The sequence below is a fragment of the Sapajus apella genome, unplaced genomic scaffold (assembly GCF_009761245.1).
Source record: "Sapajus apella isolate SASKATOON/1434 unplaced genomic scaffold, GSC_monkey_1.0 scaffold58, whole genome shotgun sequence".
Taxonomy (NCBI): Eukaryota; Metazoa; Chordata; class Mammalia; order Primates; family Cebidae; genus Sapajus; species Sapajus apella.
Genome location: NW_022436998.1, coordinates 191,808 through 214,222, shown reverse-complemented (window position 1 = coordinate 214,222; position 22,415 = coordinate 191,808). Strand labels below are relative to the sequence as shown.

At 44.5% G+C, this 22,415-nt stretch overlaps 1 protein-coding gene across 30 annotated transcripts in view; it reads right to left on the bottom strand.

The window, feature by feature from the left end:
- SORBS1 (sorbin and SH3 domain containing 1) overlaps positions 1-22,415 on the bottom strand; it is a 253,867-nt gene that overhangs the window by 201,672 nt on the left and 29,780 nt on the right. Inside the window, exon 1 of one of the 30 annotated variants that reach the window (XM_032245438.1) lies at positions 7,656-10,291. The exons of 28 other annotated variants lie outside the window; for them this stretch is intronic. The gene's annotated coding sequence lies outside the window, so the exon portion shown is untranslated. Of the gene's footprint in view, positions 1-6,556; positions 7,065-7,655; positions 10,292-22,415 lie in introns of those variants that run through there. One more of the 30 variants, XM_032245437.1, reaches the window with a different exon arrangement.

Genomic DNA, 22,415 nt, shown 5'->3' with positions numbered 1-22,415 from the left:
TTCCAAACTTAAGCTATAAAAGGTAAATAATACTTTAGGTAAGTAAATCATACTTTAGGTAACTAATACTATATTTAAATATTGTTTCTCCATATGTTTCAAGCAGAGCATTATATCTTAATAACTCTTTTTCTGATTAAAGTAATCCTGTTCACTGTTTTTAAAAACAGAAAATAATTCACTCTTCAAAAAAAAAGAAAGAAAAAATAGTCATAAAATTACCACGCAGAAAAAACCTGCTGGATGATATAGAGGTATTTCCTTTTCTACATATATGTATGTAAGTGTGTGTGTGTGTGTGTGTGTGTGTGTATTCATACAGCAATCCAGACAATTTTCTTTAACTCTCTGGGCTCATCTAAAACAATAAGGTTTTTGTTTGGGGAAGAAAAAGCCTTTTTTTTTTTTTTTTTTTCCGAGACAGTGACTTGCTCTGTCACCCAGGCTGGAGTGCAGTGGTGGAATCTCTGCTCACTGCAACCTCCACCTCCCGGGTTTAAGTAATTCTCCTGCCTCATCCTCCCAAGTAGCTTGGATAACAGGCACCTGCTACCATGCCCAGCTAATTTTTGTATTTTTAGTAGAGACAGGATTTCACCATGTTGGCCAGGCTTGTCTTGAAGTCCTGAGAAAAAGCTTTTTATTTTGAAGATTATTAAATAAATTGGGTCTTTGCTTCTTATAGTACCATCAGTCAATATCAAGCGTTCATTCTACAAGGACAGGTAGGCATGTCAGTTTGTCAAAAGTTTTTAGAAAGCAAAGGTGTTACCAGGCATAGTGGCTCACACCTATAGTCCCAGCTACCGGGGAGGATCACTTGAGCCTAGGAGTTTGAGGCCAGCCTGGACAACACAGCAAGAACCTGTCCCTGTTTCTTTTTAAAGTGGAAGAAAAATGAAAGCAACGATGTGATTTTTCAGAATTTCTGGACATAGAAGATCCTTATTACAAATTGGTTCCACCTCAAATTGTGCTGTTTCCTAAGTTGGCTCACAAGCCTGCTCATGCGTGTTTCTCTCTTTCTGTGCAAGCCTCTCTTTGCTTTCTCCTTCTCCCCACAACCCTATTTGTCACTAGCTTTCCTCTCCACCCCAGCTTCCTGTTTTATTCCCCTCTCTCACACCTGTACCTTTTCCATGCCACCTATAACCTGATGCAATACGGAACTAAGATCACTTTCTTATTATATTTTCAAAATAGAATTAAATGTTCCTCAGTTTTAAGTTATAAACTAAAACACAAAGCATTCTGTTTATAACTTTTTCTTTTCCTGAGCAACAGGATCTTACTCTGTTGCTCAGGCTGGAGTGCAGTGACAAGGCATGGGTCACTGCAGCCTCAACATCCTGGGCTCAAAAGATGCTCCCACCTCAGCCTCCGAGTAACTGCAACTACAGGCACACACCACTACGCCCAGCTAATTCTACTTTTATTTTTGCAGAGATAGGGTCTCACTATGGTGCCCAAGCTGGTCTGGAACTCCTGGCCTTAATCGATCCTTCCATCTTGGCTTCCCAAAATGCTAGAATTACAGGCAAGCATCGCCACGCCCAGCCTGTTGATACGTCTCCTACAGCCTATGTTGCTGCCTTGTTTCTTGCTTGTTGTTTTGTTGTTGTTTCTCAACATCAAAGGCAGCTGCAGCCTTTGGGACTGAGTTGGAAAAACCCTCAGAAATTAGAAAAGCCCTGACTCAGGCCTGGAGAAGCCAGTGTAGACATGGAGGAGGACTTGTATCAGGAAGAGGGTAGTTTTCTAGAGGAGAGACGGCTCGTGGGAAGAGGGCTAGTGTCAAACCCAAGTGACTCTGCTACTGAGGCACCAGCCCAACATCACCCCACACGGGAGAGTCAACTGCCCCAGAAGGCAAACCCAAAGCTAGCCAAGCATGCTAAAGAACCACCTCTTCCTCCAGCCCTCTAAGAAGGGCCTGATCCTTTTTCTGGTCATCCAAAATGGCTAAGTCTTTTTTCACAAGAGCTTCTTTTAAAATCAGGTCACTCCCACCCTACACATACTGGATTTTTCTTGTAACCTAGATGCTAGACACATCTTAAAAGAGCTGTTAGGTCCTGATCACTCTTTGAAGTGTCAGCTCTCTCTTCCAGCTTGGAGACATCTGCCCACTTCACAGTGCTGCCCTCCGGAGCTCCAGTGTCTGATCAAAAATGACCAGACCCAGGCATGGTGGCTCACGCTTGTAATCCCAGCACTTTGGGAGGCCAAGGCAAGCAGATCACATGAGGCCAAGAGTTCAAGACCAGCCTGGCCAACAGAGTAAAACCCCATCTCTACTAACAGTACAAAAATTAGCCAGGCGTGGTGGCGCATACCTGTAGTCCCAGCTACTCAGGAGGCTGAAGGCACGAGAATCGCTTGAACCAACGGGGCAGAGGTTGCAGTGAGCTGAGAATGTGCCACTGCACTCCAGCCTGGGCAATAGAGCGAGACTCTGTCTCAGAAGAAAGACAGGGCAGGTCCAGGCACAATTCTAAACACCATAAGAAGCCTCCTGAATTGAGGATGTAAATCTGATTTGATAATTCAGCCAACAGTGCATCTATCTGTAGCCCCCACATTATTATCATCCAGCCCCCACATCCTATTTCAGCCACAGACTCCTGGTTAGATGCTCTTCTGGTTAGATGCTCCACTGAAATCAGCACACCTGCTGCTGTCTCTGCAGCACATCCCTGAGTCCATGTCAAAAATAGAATCCGAGTCCTCTGACATGGCTCACACTCCAGGAAATTAGACTGGAGTACACAGCTGCATTCTTCTTGGTAACTATTTCCAAGCCGCCTCCTTATGAGGATACATGGGGGGTGCTGGGGAGGAAGAATAGGAGCACCAAAAAGGCAGTTCAGCTTTCTCTAAAAGAAACTCAGGCAAAAAGCTCCAATTCTGGGAAACCAGTAAATTTCCAAACAGTAAGTTTTCTACAAGTGATGCTGGAAACTTGGGGGGGTCAGGGAGGAGTAATGGACCAGTTCTCATCGAAGAGCAGCAAGATGAGACAAGTTTTCATACAGTGGCAAATGTTCCTTTTGGACTTGCTTCAAACCTGTGTGTGGGCTGATTCTCCGAAATAAACAAATTCTCTTGTATAAGGTTATGGGGTGACTGAGAGGGTGAAGATCCTGATAGAAAGAAATTGCCCACAAGTCACCTTTGCCTAAATGGGAGGGTCAGTTCTGCCTGCCCAGGGTCTTGACGCAGTGAAACCTCACCAGGGACATCAGAGTGTCCATGTAACCCAGATGGACGGGTATATGCTAGAGTTCAGTTCAACTGAACCCTCGACTGGTATGGCATTTCAGAGCATTGACACGCCTTTTGATCCAGCAAAGAGCCAATCCTGGCTTCAATCAGCACCCATAAGCCGCTGAGGGAGGCACAATGTCCCGAGCAGCAGTTGGCCAAACACATGTGAGGGAGGTGCAGCTGCCGAGCCTTTCATGTTTACCAGGAAGAAAGAGTGTTGATTTTGCAGATTTTTGATAATGTTTTCACAGCCAGTGTTATTCCCAGCCCATTTTTAAATGCAATCTGAACAACACCCCTTTCCGCATCGGTCTCCTTGTCCTTAAATGTTCCTTCTACCTCAGGCCTGAGAAACCTTTTTCTCTCTATGGGCCACACATCAGTTTGGCTGAGGGAACAGCAGAGGGAAATCGGGATCGCAAGGGTGTCAGGTGCAGACCTGGAAGAAGAAAATTAAATTCAGACATGGGACACCTGGGCTTAGGACCCTAACACCAAGGAGCTCACAATCTCTGTGGGCCAGATGGGATCATCTAGAAAGGACTCATGTAAGTTTAACCATCTTTGGGTCTGTGGTTGTACTGTATTGATTCCATGTTCTCACTTTAAGTGAGCTAACAAAATGCAGCAAGCCATGAAAATTTAAAAGGACTAGAATGAATTAAGAAGTTATTTAGACTGAGAGCAAAGAACAGACAAAGCAAGTAGCAATCTTGTTGGATGGATCTGGCACGCCACCACACAAGCAACCCAGGCTAGAAAGAGCCATTGACAAAATGCTGACAGTTTGCCCAGGTCCTTTTGAATATTGGGTTCTTGGATTATTTCCTAATTTTTTTTTTTTACACAATCTTGAACATTGACTATTATGTAAAAAAAAGAAACATCTGAGGGGAAAAAATACATCCTCGGGAGACACAGGAAGCATGCTGTTTCAAGTAAGAATCTTTTTTCTCTCTGTCTCTCTCTCACACACACAAACTCATACACACACATTCAACTAGCCTTATGAGTCATCTTCTGCCATGACTGATGCCAGCTAACTCTGTCCTAGCCAGCAGCCTCTGCCACCCACTGATGCAGTAGAACAGTGTTTGACCAGCTCCCTTCCTGATGCTGGTTTATTTCTGGCTAAAACCACCGGTTTCAGTTAGGACCCAGACTTGCCCTGGGGTTCTCCCTGGAAGTACTATTTGACGGCATTGATACTGAAAGGCCTATACCTAAAATGTTTTTGCATCTAAGAGATATTATAGAGATCCAGCCAATTCTAGACCCTTATTGTCATGGTTTTGACATCTGTCAAAGCAGGTATCAAACAGTTGTCACTCCACCCCAGAAGTATCACAGTGAACCAAGCTACCCATAATCATTGATAACTGTATGCTCAACACCATGTAGATCCCACAACCTCCATGATGCTTACAATATAGTTTCAGAGACAAAATCAGCCCAATGGAAGCTAATCAGACAGCCATACAAGGCAAAAGAAAAACCAAAGACCCATCATCATTCATAGAGAAGTTGTGAGAATGAACCAAGTATGGGCTACAAAAGTCACTTTGACTTCAGATTCATACAGGCTTTGAGGCAGGAGTAGAGTGCATACAAGGCAGAATATTGATGGAAGACACTGCAGGTAAAAAGACCTCTTTAGAGGCCGTAATGGAAACTCTGCAGCTGGCTGACCAAGAAAGCGACCATTAAGCAAACCCCACTCCCCTCCTACACCATGACTTTGTCTCTCAAATATGGGGTATAGGCTTTCAGGTACAGACTCTAATGAGGACAGTTGTCCAAGCAGGGGCTGGTGGGGTGCTGGGTAGCTGGAGCATCCACCGCATGTCAACAGACTGAAAAGCAAGTCAAATTGTCTTTGGTTATCTCCCTAAGTTATAGTTCTCAGACCTCTGCATCAGAATTTCTGAGATCTCTCGAGACTAAGAAATCAAAACGTTAGAGGGGATAGCCAGGGAATCTGCATCTTTAACAAGCCATTCAATATGATCCCAAAAGTGCGAAAATTGCTGCTAGCTTGCTCCAGCCTGCCCTCTTCTGAAATGGGAGGTAATTTTTTAAAAAAGGCTGCTTATCTCAATTAAGAAGGAGATTTAAGGAGAAGTCACACATGGGCTGGGGTGGGGAAGAAATGTCACCGGAGCAGGAAATCAGAAATCTCTTAGGATGAGGAAGTAAGAAATCTCTTAGGATGAGAGACGGGAAATCTCTTAGGATGAGGTCGCCCAGCCCCAGAAGGAAACTCTCCCTTCACTGCACCCTTGGAAAATCATAAGAAAGAAGGTGATTTCTTTACCGAAGCCCAAGGGGGCTTGAGTTTGGATGGATCTGAGTTAGCCTCAAGAATGAAGGAGTTCACCAATGTGGATAGGTCTATCCAAGTTTGGCCCAAAGCATCCTACAAGAGAGGTACTTTCTGCCCCATATACCACAGCCCTGAGAATTGGTGACCAAGAGAGGCCATCTTAAATCCTAAGGGACCCAAGGGAGCAGAAAGACTGCCTCCACCCCACTCCAGACATCACAGTCCCTGACCTAGGGTTGCCAATGCCAACTCAGCTCTGGCCACACAATAACCCTGAACTCACATCCACATCCGCTCTCCGCCAAGGTCAGTGGGTTTCACCTGTCACTCTCTAGGCCTGAGGCAGCAGCTTGGGCCTGGCAGCTCCAGATCTGGGTGGTGTAAGTCTCCAGGTGCGGTCACTAGCCCAGCAGTACTGCCTGGGAACCTGTGAGAAATAAAAATCCTCTGGCCCCACCCTAGAGCTTCTGAATCAGAAATTCTGGAGGAGGGGCCCAGCAATCTGTGTCTTAACAAGCCTTCCAGGTGATGCTGATACAGCTAAAGTTTAAGAGCCAATCTGTTATGCTACTAATAATAATATGAACCACGGTGATAAATCAACAAAAGTAGCATCATAGACACAGGCCTACAAAACACTTTCAAATATATTATCTTAGGGATACCCTCTTCTAATCCTAAGGCTCTGTAATTCCATTTGAATCTCACAGCAATGCAGAAGTAAATAAGCTACATTTTCCCATTTTACAGAGAAGGAGATTGAGGCTCAGCTAGATGAAATAACTGGCATAGATTACCCCTACCCAGAGCGCACTCATTAACAAACCACATGAAAGTTAGAGATTTAACTCTAAATAATTAAAAGTTACCAGCCCACACCCATTTTTTTTCCCCACAGTCCACAGGAATGCTGGCCACAAAAAGGGTGAAACTGACTTTCTTTTTATCTGGTCCATTGTTACTCACCTCAAGTGACTATTTCCAAAACAAGCTTCCATTAATTCTGGATTTGAACTGAAAAAGTGATTTTAAAACCACTGCGAGACAGGTCCACTTAATCTCAATGCCAATCTGACAACAGCCCTCAACCAATAAACCAGCCATGCACCAAAAGTTCATTTTCAAGTTGGAGGATTGGAACTCAGATTGTATTTTCCCATGGACGTGACATGGAGATAGTTGTTGGATCCCCAGGTCAAGCCACAAAGCTGTCTGTGAGAGGGAGAGGCAGAGGACACAAGTGTGTTTGGCGGTAGGCCAAAGGGTTAAAATCCCAACTTTCTAATCAGTAACCAAGATGAGACAAAAGCCCAAGTGACTTACCCTCTCTTCGAGTGTCATTTCTTCACCCAGGAATCCTAATACTGACCTTGCAGTGTTGTAGAGAAAATTCAATGAAAGTGCATACTGAGGGCTGGGCATGGTGGCTCACCCCTGTAATCCCAGGACTTTGGGAGGCTGAGGCGAGACCATCCTGGCCAACATGGTGAAGCTCTGTCTCTACTAAAATACAAAAATTCACTGGGTGTGGTGGCACATGCCTGTAATCCCAGCTACTCGGGAGGCTGAGACAGGAGAACCTCTTGAACTCGGAAAGTAGAGGTTGCAGTGAGCAGAGATCGTACCACTGCACTCCAGCCTGGCCACAGAGTGAGACACTGTCAAGGTGTTGGAGAGGGGGGAGAAGAGAGAGAGAGAGAGAGGGAGAAGGGGAGGGAGGGAAGAAAGAGGGAGAGAGGGAGGGAGGGAGGGAAGGAAGGAGGGAAGGAGGGAAGGAAGAAAATGCATACTGTGTCTGGCACACAGCTGATATTCAACAAGTGGTTGTAGTTTATATTGTTTAACTCCTAAAGTAGTAACCATACTCTATTTTTTCCCTGAAAACTATGCAATTAAAAGGAAATAGCATACATTTGAAATTATAACAAGAAGATTGACTTCAAGAGGATTAACTGCCTCCTAAAGAACCAAGGAAAAGAAGGAAGGCTGTTGGGCTCGGGAACAGCACAAGAGTCAGGTCCTGCCATCACCCACTCCTCACCCCTTTGGCCTTCCTTCAACTCACCTGCCGCTTCTTTGGGAACCTTCCTGGGACTTCTAGCTTAGGTCAAATCTCTCCAGTAACTGCTTAGGTAGCCCCAAGTACTTGCTCTTCACAGCCTTACACTGATTATAATTTTACCCTTTTTTGCTTAATGCCTGTTTTCCCCACAATCTCACAAACTCCCTGAAGTCAGGGCTCAGGTCTGTTTCTGCTCATCAATGTACCTTCCCCTGGTACTTTGTCCTGTGCCTGGAACACAGTAGGTACCCAAATATTTGTAGAATGAATCACACCAGAGCAGGTGGGCAGGAAAGAGGAGGTTGTGTACAGCTGACTGTGCATACCTGCAGATAACAAGTCGGAGGCCTGTGACTCAGGGCTACCTGGAGAAGCACACAACTCTTTTTCTGCCCCAATAAAATCAATCTACTGCTGCCATGTCACTCCGCCAAAAAGGCTGATTATTAAACGCACAAGTTATTAAATCCACAGGCATCCTCTTCCAATGAGTGCACACGCCCCAGGCTGTTCAAAGAACATGTGCTGAATGAAGCAAAGATGGCACAGGAATCCAGGCAGGTCTGGGATGTGCTGCAGTTCTCCCTACCTCAATCTCAAAGTGGAGGGATGCCAGCCTCACCACAGCACTCTACAGCAAGGTATGGAAAACAATGCTGCCACAGGCACTGTACTGAGTGTCTACATGTACCAAGCAATAGTCCTGGGTGATCCTCAAACCTTAATGAGGTAGTTATGATCCCCTTTCTACAGATGAAGAAACTGAGGCTCAGGGAGACCAGGAACATACTAATGATCACATAGTGAATAAGTAGCAGAGCCAGAACTATTAATAGAACCCAAATCAGATTGCAAGGTGTGTGTTCTTAGCCATATTCAGCCAGCCATCACCATATTAGGTATAAGTTTCTCTAAGAGTCTGTGAAGGATGTACAGACTCAATGCCTCACTAGAGACTCAATGCAACATGATAAAACAGAAAAGAGGTACAATTCTAGTTTTTTCTTCCACTACTATGTGACCCAGAATAAGTCATTTTACCTCCCTGGACCTCAGGGAGGCTTCCTCCCCAGTAATGTTAAGGAATGAACCAGAGGGACATGAAGAGAAAAGACATGATGCTGTTGAGCACATAAAAACACCTGCCAGTTAGAACCTATCATGAAACCACATCTGCCTGGCCTTTACCCAGGATCCAGCCACACTGCCTCTCAGCTCTCTCTCACCCAAACTGGAGGTTAGCCAGAAACTTTGAGCTTTCTGGTAGGGAGGGGAAGAATGATAGCGGCCACTGACTTTTCTACTAGGCCCCCTGAAACTGCCTTGGAATGACTCAAAGATAAGTAATAAGGGAAAGGAGACTGTTTACCACACATTTAAATAAACCCAAACCTCCCTCCCTCTAGTGGGAAATTGAAAAAATACCAAATGCTGCAAAAGAAGCAGATGTCAGTCTCCAAGTCTCCCTTGCGCTCATGCCCATCAGCAGTCTTCTGTGCAGCCCCACCTCCCTCTGGGATGTGTTCAACGCACACCCAAGACCAACTGCAGGGACTGTCTTCAGAGATCAAGGCCATCCATCCAAGTAACAGATTTTCCCTCACTTCAACCCCTGCACTGCTGTACACAGTGATCTGGAATTTACAGTCTCTTCTACAAAGCCTTACAAGGTCAAAAATGCTCAAGTTGTGTGATTCCTACGATGAAAAGGCTGTGAAACAGAACAGGCTAAATGGCTGATACAAACGACACTTCGGAAAGCCAAAACCCAATAGCCAAACGCAGTCAGCAACGGGCAGAGCTGGAGCCAAGGTGCCTGGTGCTGGCCAGGCTTCAGCAGCACACAGGCCTGCGCTGCCACCAGCACCTGTGGATGTTACCACCTCCTGCTGGTCCCCTCCAGCACACAGACTGGTGCTGCCACCAGCGCCTGTGAATGTCACCACCTCCTGCACGTCCCCACCAAGAGTGAGCACAGTCACCCCAGAACCAAAACAGGAGTCACAAAAGAACTGACATCCATTTGTAGTTGACTCCTGAGCCCTACACTCTTTGCCAAACCCATACCGACTTTTACACGTATGACAGGGTATCGAGGAAACGGCCAAAGATATTCTGTAAAATGTTCGTCAAAATAAAACCTGAATTTTAAGCAACAGCATAAGAGGAGGGGTGGAGGAAGGAAGGAAAATTCCTCTTCTTTACCATAATCCTAGATGCACCAAATCCAGCAATGTACATAAAATATTTCAGGAGCAGGAAAGTAGGGGGAAACTAGGGAAAGAAAGAGGGGGAGAAGGAAAAATACAGAAAGGGGAACAGTGTAAAGAGAAAGCCCCATGCTAAGTCATCCCAACCTGAAGCTGCCTCGTAGCCTTGATCCTGCTCTCCTCTCCCCACACTTACCAAGGCCTTTCAAAAGGGAGTTCTGCAATTCCACTCTAACCATCAAACACCAAAGAACCAACAAACCCTGACAAAATAATTGTACTAAGTCAGCACCAATCTCCTGCAAAATAAGAAAAGCAAACTGACAAATATTAAGTGGAACCACCAAGCTTCTAGGCTAGGCACAGTGACTCACACCTGTAATCCCAGCATTTTGGGAGCTAAGGTGGGCAGATTGCCTGAGGTCTGGAGTTCAAGGCCAGCCTGGCTAACATGGTGAAGCCCCATCTCTACTAAAAACACAAAAATTAGCTGGGCCTGGTGGTGCTGTAGTCCCAGCTACTCAGGCGGCTGAGACAGGAGAATCACTTGAACCTGGGAGGCAGAAGTTGCAGTGAGCCGAGATCTCACCACTGCACTCCAGCCTGGGCAACACAGCAAGACACCACTACAAAAAACAAAAACCTTTTAAATGCCTAAATGTACTTAAGCAAACCCTTTTAAATCAAATAGTAAAATGTAACTTTATAAAATTAAAATTTTAAGTACTTAAAAATAAAGGAAGTGTTAATGCATGCATACTCAAAGGGCACAAAATGCTCCCACAATCTGGCAATAAATGCTTGGGGCTCTAAGAGAATCCAGAAAGACTGAGAATCTAATATATTAGAGCTAGCTTTGGTTCTCCAAATTAGGAAAAAGGGTAGTTGGCGGCTAAACTGAAACCAACAGACTTTTAATCTCTGTAAAATTTGCCAAAATGGACATTTCCACAAAAAGATGTTTAAAGCATTTTTTATCTATTTACTTCAGTACTCTCAGTACCATCTATCATACTGCTCAAATATATTTTAAAAACAACACACGCACAAAGAATGGTTCCATTTCTATACATGCCCTGAATTCAAGGTAACTATCACAGATGGATTCTGACCAGAAAACCAGATAGTCGAGTGTTTATTAAACACCTAAACACCTACTATGTGCCAGACCTCAGTGCTAAAAAGGTATCCGCTGTGCCTGACCCTTTGTCTTCCCAGTCCCTAATGGCCATGATAGGTTAAGAATGAAGAAGGGCTGAACATCACACCATACCTTCAGATACAGCTGATATTTATCAGCAAGCAAAGGGAAACAGTACACAGAGAGCTCAGCACTCAGTGCAACCAAGAAGCATGTCAGCCCTAAGTTAGCCTTTTTCATCTTAAGAGATAACTCTTTCATCTTCCTTTCTCTCTTGACTTCTAAGCCTATCTTCCCTTTAGGCCTTCCTGATTGAGGATAGAGCTTCCTCCCTAATTCATTTTTTTTTTTTCCTTTTTTGAGTCAAGATCTCATTCTCTGTCACCCAGGTTGGAGTGCAGGGGTGCGATCACAGCTCACTGCAGCCTCAACCTCCAGGGCTCAAGCCATCCTCCTGCCTCAGCCTCTCGAGTAGCTGGCACTACAGGCACCCACTACCATGCCCAGCTAATTTTTGTATGTTTTATAGAGACAGGATTTCGATATGTTACCCAGGCTGGTATTAAACTGCTGAGCTCAAGCAATGCCCCTGCCTAGGCCTCCCAAAGTACTGGATTACAGGTGTAAGCCACTGTACCTGGCCTTCCTTCTCTAATTTTATCTTGTTTCTGGTCACCAATAAGACTGAATCTGGAATTTAGTAGGATCTCAGAGTGGTAAAAAAGTGAAAATGGTGTGTCTGGGAAAAGGATGAAATCACATCACTAACTTCAAGAAGACAAGTTTTCCAGGCCTCATAAAGCTCAGAGACAGGTCCCAATGTGGTTATAGGTTAAAGAGAGACAGGAAGGGTGCGAAAGCTCTGACAGAGTCCCAAGGCCCAACCCAGAGGTGCCTCCTTTTCTCCCTTTTCTTCTCCCTGTTGCTAATTATTCCCCTTTTGTTCTTCTATTCAACCCATACTTATTTCTTGAGTCCCTACTTAACATATGCACGTTTCCCAGTTTACCACTGTCTTCATCAACATGATGCCATCACGCACACAGCACCTGACATTTCATGAACACAATCCTTCTTGTAGAAAGCCTTTTGTGAAAAGTAATCTCTGAAGAGAAATTTCACTGAACATTATTTTGTGTTGCTGGACCACAAATCCCACTAGTGCTCCACACCCCACCAACTTCATGTCAATATTCAGAACCACGGGGCAGATCATTCATAGGGGTGCCAAATACTAATAATGAATGTTTGGCCAGAGTTCTTTCTGCATGGCCACTAAGGGGATACACAAGAGCCAATTTCTATGGCTGACACTAACAATCAAACAGTAGCAGCCATGATGTATTGGGTACCTGTTTATAGGTCAGGCATTAAGCTGGTGCTTACATACATTATCTGCTTCAATCAATTCTTACAATTGTTATCATCCCAATTTAATGGAGAAGAAAAGCTGAACTCCAAGACTTTGTCCACAGTCACACAGCAAGTTAAGAAGCAGCACCAAAATCTGGACCCTAGACAATCCAACAACTACACTTCTTTTTTCCCCAGAGGTGGACAGGAGTGAGACAGGACTTCAGAATGTCTGGAGACCCTTCTCAGTTCTGGGTGCCCTCTCTTCTGCCTGTGGATAAGGCAGGTGGGAACGAATGCTGGGGGTGGGAAATCTGTGTGTCAGAAATAAACGTGTAAACACTTTCTCCATGCCCCGAATAATGTCACTTACCTCCCAAACCATTACCTCATGCTTTTGCACTTGAATATTTTAAAAGCAAGTAATTCTTGCTGAGTAAAATACTTCAGCACGGAGAAGCAAGGTCTCACCTAATCAGGCTGGGTTGTGAAGAAGCAATCTGCACTATTGTATTCAAGTTATATTCCAAGATTTGTCTAAAACTTTCAGGTTCCAAACCTAAGACTAGACTACTCCCAGGGCTGGGCTATCAGAATTATTAGATTATCTACTTCATCCTCAGCTACCACTAATGAAAACGACAGGGCTGCATGGAACATGGCTCCCAGCTCCCTGACCCTGCAGCAGACTGCAGCTGAGCTCTGTAGCCCTGAGTTCCTGAGGACAAGGACATGCATGTATTGCATTAAGAAAAATAATTATAAGTGGCGATTGGCTCCCATTTGGAAAACCAGAGAAAATAAAGCCACATTCATCAACATTCCAACCACAATATTCTAACCACGGTATTATTTTAGGACAGTTCCGTGCAGTTTTAAAAAAATACATTTAGTACATGGTTGTAACCGTAGCTCATATGCAATTCTGTTTTGTTGCAACGACTTCTACTTGATTATCAAGGGTCACCTGTTCTACAGAGCCTTTCCCAGACATCCACTTGCTCAAGTGAAACAAACCCCTTTCTCCTCTATGCCTTCACTATTCCCTAAACACACTTGAATTATGCCCCTCTAAAACGTCAAGTAGCTTACACATCATGCTCCCCCCATAAGCCACAGCCCTTCCAGAGATATGACTGTGAGCTTTGATTAATCTCATGTATTTGGCAAAAGTAACACTAAAATGTTAGCAGAGGTAACACTGGAGCAGCAACGCCATGACTGATTTCCACTTTCCGATGTGGCTCCAATTTTTCTTTCAACAACATATAATTTCTTTCATACATATTTAAGAATATATATAAGTTATATATATTTCATACATATATATAACTGATTATAAAAGTTTCTTAGAATTGCTATTGATCAACTTCAAAATCACACAAATGAGAAATGGGTCTAAGGGGAGGAGACATGGGCCAATGTCCCGATTTTAAAGCAGGGAAGTGGGCGATCCTGACATCTACAAATAAGTCAGTCTGGACAGCTACAGACCAATAATGGTTCCTGGCAAAATTACAGAATAAATGGTTTGGGAACATTTTGAAAAAAATGTGAACCCTGGGAAAAGGCAATGTGCATCCACAATGACAAAGGCATGCCAAAAACCAGTCGATTTTTCTCTTGTGGTTACCAAGTTGGTAGGTCAGGTAAGATGCCAAAGATATCATGCACCTAGATTTCAGCATAGCATCTAGAAAAACTCCCTATGAAAAACTATCACTTGTAGATAAGATAGTGAAACAGCATGAAGCTGCTCGCACTACTGTCTAGCCAGGTGGTTACTACCCCACTGACCGTACATCACTCCCTCCTTTGGGCCGCCATTGTGCTCTGCGCACACACTCTCAGAGCACTTATTAAACTTGACTGAATTACTTGTCTTTCTACTAGACAAGGTGTCAGCAAACAATCATCCACAGACCTAACCCAGCCCATCACCTGCTTTTACAGTTTTTTTAGGAATAGCCATGCCACTTGTCTCCATCTTGTCTATGGCTACTTTGGTGCCACAATGGCATAGCTGACTAGTTACAACAGAGAATGTATGGCCTGCAAAGCTAACAATATTTACCATCTAGCCCTTTAGAGAAAAAGTGTGCCAATCATGATCTCTTTTCAAGCTGATTGTCTCTTTCCAGGCAGGACAGCTGTCTTATTTCTGTGTACCTTCAGCACTGGCACAGTGCCTGGCATATCATGGGCACATAAACATCTGGTGAATAAATGTATACACTGGCATCACTAATGACTGCATGACAAGCTAGAGAAGGGTTACTGGTGGCATGACACAGTATTTGATTCTTAGGCACACAGTGTCCACTGTCTTCTAACAATGACTTGACTAGAGATAGACATGAAGGGCAGGCTTATCAAACCCTCAGATGGCACAAAAGTGGGAAGAAGAGCTAATGCTATAGATGACAGAATCAAGATTCAAATGACCCTAACAGCCCAGCATTCTGGGCCAAAAACAAAGGCGACTGTGTAAGTACAGGCTGGGGGCAGGTCTCAACTTCCTGAAGTCCACAAGAACTGTCCTGGCAACCATTCATAGGAAACAGAGAAGGGTGCCATCCTGACCACAAGGTTCATCAGAGCCCACTGTGCCCAGAGTAATGCAATCTTCAATGGCATTAAAAGTAGGACAGCATCTGGTTCACAGAAAAAATGGTAATACTCCCACGCTACCCTGCTGTGGTCAGGCCACAAGTGGAGGATTCAGCTCAGGGCACCACACTTCTTTTAATGAATTGTTTTTAATGGATTCCAATCACATGGTTCAAAAGACGCCCAATTGTTTACAGTGAAAAAATCCCTATTCCACCCCCAACTCAAAAACAACCAACAGTACCCATTTCCTTTGTACCCTTCCAGACGTAGGGTATGTACATACAAGCAAATGTCCTGCCCTTTTTTTGCACAAATGATAGCACACCATACAGTTTCACACGACTTTCTCACATAAAAATATATGCTATAGAATCCCCTGTGAGTACTTGAAAAGCTGCCTCATTTCTTTCTGTGGCTGCACAGTCTTCAACTGCATGAAGATGCTATAATGTTGGACATTTAGGTTTTCCAATCTTTTGCTACCACAAACAATGCTGTTAGAAATTCACATACATCTTTCTTCACATATGCAGGTATATCTGTGGGACAGATTCCACAAAGTGGAATTACAGAATAAAATAGGTATCTTTGCAATTTTGATAGATAGATACAGTCAAATTGGACACCACCTTTTAAAGAGAGAAATGGACAAAATGGGGTTTTCTAAAAGGGGGGGATGGAATTTATGTTCCAGATGGAAGAGCTAAAGAGCCTTAGTATGGAGCAAAGAGGGCTGCAAGGAAAGGTGAGCACCATCACCCTCAGATACCCACAGCTACCATCATTAAGTTCAGTCCTCCTTCACCAACCCTGCACCTAACAAATGCTTGTGGGCTTGTACACATCGTCTCATCAATGACATGTCACAAAAACCCTGGGGGATGGGCATTTTTATCCTCACTATGCAGATACAGAAACTCAGGCCAGAGTCTTCTTGCCAAAGGCCACAGAGCCAGGAAGGGGCAGAGCTCAGACCCAAACCAAACAAGGTAACTCCAAGGCTGCTGCACCTTATCTTAACCCTCTGTGCCTCTGGGCGGGGACCTGTGGCCGGAGCAGCATTCTCAGACCTGCCACATCTGCAGATCAGCCTCTGCGCAGGCCCTGCCCCATATTCTGATCTAACTTTTGAGGGGGTGGGGGAAGCAGATTAATTTCAAAAGTGCCCCCTTCTCTCAGGCAAATCCAACTGCAGGCAAGGCTGAGAATTATTGCTCTAACCCACAGCAGTAGTTCTCCAACGAAGAAAGACATCGAATTCACCTGGATAACTTGTAAAACAGAGATTTTGGGGGCCCCACCCTGTGAGTTTCTGAATCAGCAGGTCTGGGGTGGGGCTGGAGAATTTGCATTTCCAACAAGTTTCCAGGTGATGCTGATGCTAGTGGTCCCCAGGGACCATGCTTTAAGAACTACTCTACAGAAGCAAGAGCTACTACTACTCTTAGTAATATATAGCAATTAACATTTTTCAAGGTACGTTATCCCAGTGAGCCTTCACTGCTCTGGAAGGTCCAATGGGATAATGCCCTCTGTTAAATGAAGTGAAAACTGATACTCAAGTGTCTTAGCCAAGTTTGTAAGTGTTACATAACCTTCATTTCTTATTTTCTTTCTTTCTGTAAAATTCTTTGGCTTATACTCAGGTTTTCTGACATATAGTTCAATCTTCTTTCCACTATACTAACACCAGGCTTTAAATTCCAAAAGGGCAAAAACTTGTCTATCTTGTTTATTCTTACTCCTCCTGAACCTAAAACAGTCGGTACTCAATACATATGCATGAATGAAGGAATGAATTACGGGATGTGACATAGGTCCTAAATCAGAAAACTGTACAGGATGATTCCAGCTCATATTAAAGAATTTTATCAATTAGCCGGGCATGGTGGCTCACACCTGTAAACCCAGCACTCTGGGAGGCCAAGGCAGGCAGATCATTTGAGGTCAGGAGTTCGAGACCTAGCCTGGCTAACATGGGGAGACCCCATCTCTACTAAAACAAAATACAAAAATTAGCCAGGCATGGTGGTGGGCACCTGTAATCCCTGCTACTCAGGAGGATGAGGCAGAAGAATCACTTGAACCCAGGAAGCGGAGGTTGCAGTGAGCTGAGATCATGCCACTACACTCCAGCCTAGGTGACAGGGTGAGACTCTGTCTCAAAAATAAATAAATAAGTAATTTTAACAATTAGAATAATTCAAAAACAAAATGAACTGCCTCAATAAGTAGTAAGCTCCCCATCCTTGGAAAGATGCAAGCAGAGGCCAAATAGCCACGTAACAGAAATATCACAAAGAGTGTATAGTTGACCTCCATCACATCTCACATTTTTCACAAAGCTAAACTTAATTTCTGTATGATCCAGTAGAGAGGTGGTGCTCTATAAATCCTTCTTGACTAATGGTCAGCTAGCCTGCCAATAGCTTCCTTCACTACATACGTTTACACCAATTATTGCACCTCTCAGCCTCAATTTCCCTGGACACAAAATGAAGGGGTTTGTCAATCCCTTGAGATTGTTTAACAAAATGACTGGCAAATAATAAACAACTAACAGATGTACCAAAGAACTTAAAATGCATACAACGTCCGCCTTTTCCCCTCTGCCATTCTGCATTGCAACTAATCCTGCATCTAATTGATATTTCAATGAAAATTAAACTTGAGGAAGAACAAGGGCAAATTCAAAACCACACTGAGCCACCCTTTGAATTCCATACCTTTGACAGTTTAATTATCAGTCTACTATTTTTTAAAAGTCCATTCCTCTAACAGCCACTTTCTGGGCACCCACTGTGGGCAGAGAACTGTGCACGACCCTTGGAGAATACAGAGAAGGCTCACACCCAGCTCTGCCTTCTTGGGAGTGTACCTGCATCTACCACATTGTTTAAAGATAGCTCTGAATTTCCCCCACCTGGGTAATATCAAGGGATTCATTAAAATTTACTAGTGCAGAATTCTGTGTTTACAGATTGATTTCATCAAGGAAAACTAAAACACAGACTAATAGAATCAGGAATGAATAAAGACCCAGAGGACATTTTTTTATTTTTAAGATCTAGGATACCACTTTTGAAGGTTTACCTCTTCATAATGGGTCAGAATACAGTGCTGTGCCTGGTCCAGCCCTTGTCTAAAATCCATTTCATTCACACATGAATGATATGAAGGGGCCATCCTTAGAGTGGTTCTTAGGCAACAGCTTCTCAACATCACCAACACTGTGAAGTCTTAGAGGCAACTAGGAGATTTCCGAGGGGAAAGGATAAGAAACTGGGAAGACACCCAGGCAGCCATTTAAAGGTTAAGAGTCTTAGTTTACTTACTTTGTATATAAAAAACTGTTTCTGGCTGGGCATGGTGGCTCATGCCTATAATCCCAGCACTTTGGGAGGCGGATGGATCACAAGGTCAGGAGTTCAAGACCAGCCTGGACAACATGGTGAAAGCAAGGTAGGTCCATTCCTACTAAAAATACAAAAATTAGCCAGACATGGTGACAGGCACCTGTAATCCCACCTACTCAGGAGGCTGAGGCAGGAGAATCACCTGAACCTGGGAGGCAGAAGTTGCAGTGAGCTGAGATCACTGCACTCCAGCCTGGGTGACAGAGCAAGGCTCCGTCTCAAAAAAAAAACAAACTGTTTCCACAGACAGAGTACCAACAAATGAGAGCCCATGCAGCAGCTATTAAAACACTGAGAACCTCCCTGGAGGACCCTACAAAGATGGTAAGCTTCAAACCAAAGCAGAGATTCCATTTGTCAGAGAATTTGAAACCTTTGGCTCCAATGTTAGACAATGCAAATGACCTCCTCAGAAAGCAGGAGGCCAAGAGAGAATGAAAAGGGAAGCAAGTCATATACTCCAAAGCCAGATATGAAAGGCTCAGATGAGTGTTTGCTATCATGATTCAGCTCTTAAACAGATTCTGACAGCCACATTCAGGTGCCTGTTAACAAGGCTTTTCTTCCTTAAGGAATATCAAAACCAGCCTGCATAACAGTTCATAAACACACATTGTCAAGATTCTGGACACTTAAACTACGGAGCAGTTTGCCAAGGGCATCATTACAACAATAAAACATTCAAAAAGCTAACATTTTATTTTTCCATGTAGACATACAGCTGGAGAGATGGGGGCGGAAAAGATTGCAGGTTGAAAACTTGTAGACCAGAGGTCCCAAAACTCTAAGATGTTTAAGAATCGACTGGAGTGCCTGATAAATGCAGAACCCCAGGCCCAGCCCCTAAAGAGGCTGACTGTATGAATGCGAAAGAGGCATCGCCCCAGAAGGACTCTGTATTTCAGTAAGCACCCCATGCCACTCAAAGGTAGGTGGTCCCTAGACAATTCTTGAGGAAACGTTGACCTGGTCCAATGGGCTATTATTATAAGGAAGAAAAATGAAGCCCAAAGTAGTGAAGTGACTTGCCCAAGTCTAACTTCCTAAGTCCAATAATGGCTCCACAAGGAAGAAAGCTAGAAATAAGAAAAGATGCCTCATTGTATAACCCAAATTGTTGAAGGGCATGGTCAACCCCGAGGGCAGCAGACAGCAAGGTAGGTCCATAAACAGACTTCTCACCAATGAAAGAACCTGTAAAAGAGGTCTCTGGGAGGAAGACTGATAAGCAAATATCCATAACTGGATTCAGCAGGGTCCCTGTGTTGCTTATCACAGAACTCTGTCTACACCCCAAACACTGGCACCTGCACCACCACTTCCCATTCCCCTGGCTGTGAACACCTGCAGGGCAGGGACTGGGTCCCATCCATCTCTGCATCACCACAGTCACATAGAAAGTCTTCATGAACTCTTTTATTACAAGAATGAATGCTGGGTTGATGAGTGCAGCAAATCACCATGGCACATGTATACCTATGTAACAAATCTGCACATTCTGTACTTGTACCCCAGAACTTAAATTATAATTAAATGAATGAATGAATGCTGTTACCACCCTCTGCATAGAATGCCTTCCAAGAGGCTGGTTCACCTGCTGCATTTCCCGTCATCCTAGTTCCAGCTCAGGTGTCACCTCCTCCCACCAGACACAACCAGGTGTTCCTTCCTACCTCTCCCAGAGGACCCTGTACTTACCTGTTAGCACTTATCACACAGCTTTGTAATCATCTTGTTTACCTATGAGACAACTCCTTGAGGGCAACGATTATGTTCTTTGAAACCTCAGCCCCAAGCTCAACTTGCCATGTAGAAGTTGCTCAACCAACGTTTAGAAGGTGTTCAATAAAGGGAGGGAGGCAGGAAGAATGAAAGGGAGAAACGCATCTAAAATATCTCACTACAGACTCAAAACCCTACAAAGTTGTAGATGTGCTCTGCTGGGGGAAAGAAATACTTCAGTATCTCCTCTGCTCAAATCTGCTAAGTCAAGTCACCTTCTCTCCAAAGCCACCATGATCAGAGTTGTACTGGCAGTACTTGCAAAGGTCCTCCCCTGTCAGCACCCCCACACACCTGTGGTCCACCCTCAACACATTTCTTAACTCCCTTCTCCCAGCTTAGCCAGAGCTTCCCGAGCCTCAGGCCCTCCCACAGCTGCCATAGTCTGTACCTTCTGTACTGATAACCATGCACTTATTTCTGCCCATCCTGTTCATGTTACCTCCCCTAGGGCATCTGTGGAGGCAGTGGTCCCCACGCAATACTCCCTGGCGCACAGCCCAGGCAAAGCACCAAGGTAGATTTCCAAATGTCCAGAGCTAGAGAGGGGCTTTTCAGGCAAAGATGATTTCTCTTTGAGAGGTCAAAGCTAGACTTTTGCCCTCAGCCTACTCTGCCATGCTCTGCTACGCCTCTGCACTCTAGGCAAGTACCAGCTTGTACTCAGGTAGAACAGCACTAAACTTCCAACTCAGAGATGCCAAGTTTGTGGTTTACACCTGCTATTCCCTCACAAGGGCTGTGCAGCTGGCCAGGCTCCCTCTGTCCACCAAACTGCCAGCCAGAGCCCCATTTCACGTGTGCAGAAACTGCCCTAAAAGGCTAAGTGACTTGCAGGAGGTCACACAGCTCAAAAGCAGCAGAACTGGGGCCCACAGCAAGGTGTACAGACTTTCCACCCAGCACTCACTGCTGCCACAGTGGCCACATGTATCAATCGTCTTCTGCACCCAGTATGGTTTTCTCACCATCTTAACTGGGGCCTTCCATTTTCAAAGCCAACAACCCTTGAAGCTTTTTTGAAAGTTTTCCCTATTTGCATTTTAGCTGCTACGTAACAAACCAGATTTCCTGATTCTTTCTTGTGTTTATTATGTTCAGGATATTTTTTTCCTAATGCTCTGAGACTTATTCCCATAGGAAACATTCAGCTCATTTGGAACTCTTTTGACACTAAAACGTCTTTCCCTGAGAACCTGCCTTCAGGGGCATAACAAGGCTGGCTGCAGCTGATAAGCCACAGCATGGCAAGGAGAAGCAGCACAGACTTTCAGGCAGGCAATCCCCCATCCCAGGTCCACCACTGACGGCAAGCTGTGCAACCCACCACAGTCAACTCCACCTTCCCAAGTCTCAGTTTCCCCACCCACACAATACAAATAATAAAACCTAACTTAAGGGACTGTTGTTAGGATTTAAGATAATATGCACAGGAGCCAACATGTGCACTGTGTGATTTTTTTATTTTATTTTTTTGAGCGGTGTCTCGCTTTGTTGCCCAGGCTGGCATGCAATGGCGCAATCTCAGCTCACTGCAACCTCTGCCTCCCAGGTTCAAGCCTCAGCCTCCTGACATTGCATGATCTTAAATCCTAACAAAAATCTCTTATGTTTTATTATTTTAACTCTCCCCAGAATAGGAGCTGATATTACTTCAATTACATTCAGGCAAAGTCAACTTGGAGGGGAAAACACTATATTTTTTTGTCATGCCCTGAGATTTCATCCCATAGGAAATACTCAGGAAGGCCTCCTGCCACAAATAAATGCAGTCATGGAGGAGAAATCAGAAATGAAGGGGGCTGCTTGGACACCTTAGGAAGGCAAAAGAGGATGGTTACTCTCTTGGGGCTAAAAGGGCCTCTTTAAACACCCTAGTTCACTCAGTCCCAACCCCCACAACCTCTGTTATCTAAGACAAGCCACTAACCCTTGCAGAGGCTCACTTCCTCATCTGCACAACACAGATAACCTGACCAACAACCCCCAGCTGTCAAGATGGTGGAAGGAAGGGTTTCTCCAAGTGTGGCCTGCACACCACCTGCACCTTGGGCCCCTTAGTAGCCTTCCTGGCCTCTGGTTCCTGCTCCTTCCTTCCTGACAGAGCCTCCATTCTGTCTGGATATCCGCCCCTCCTCCAGATGGCTCAGGAAATTGGATACCCTTTAAGTCAACAGTGATTGACCCAGGGAAGACACGTGACCCAACTCCAGCCAAGAGGGAATGATGAGAAGAGTGCTGGTGGTGC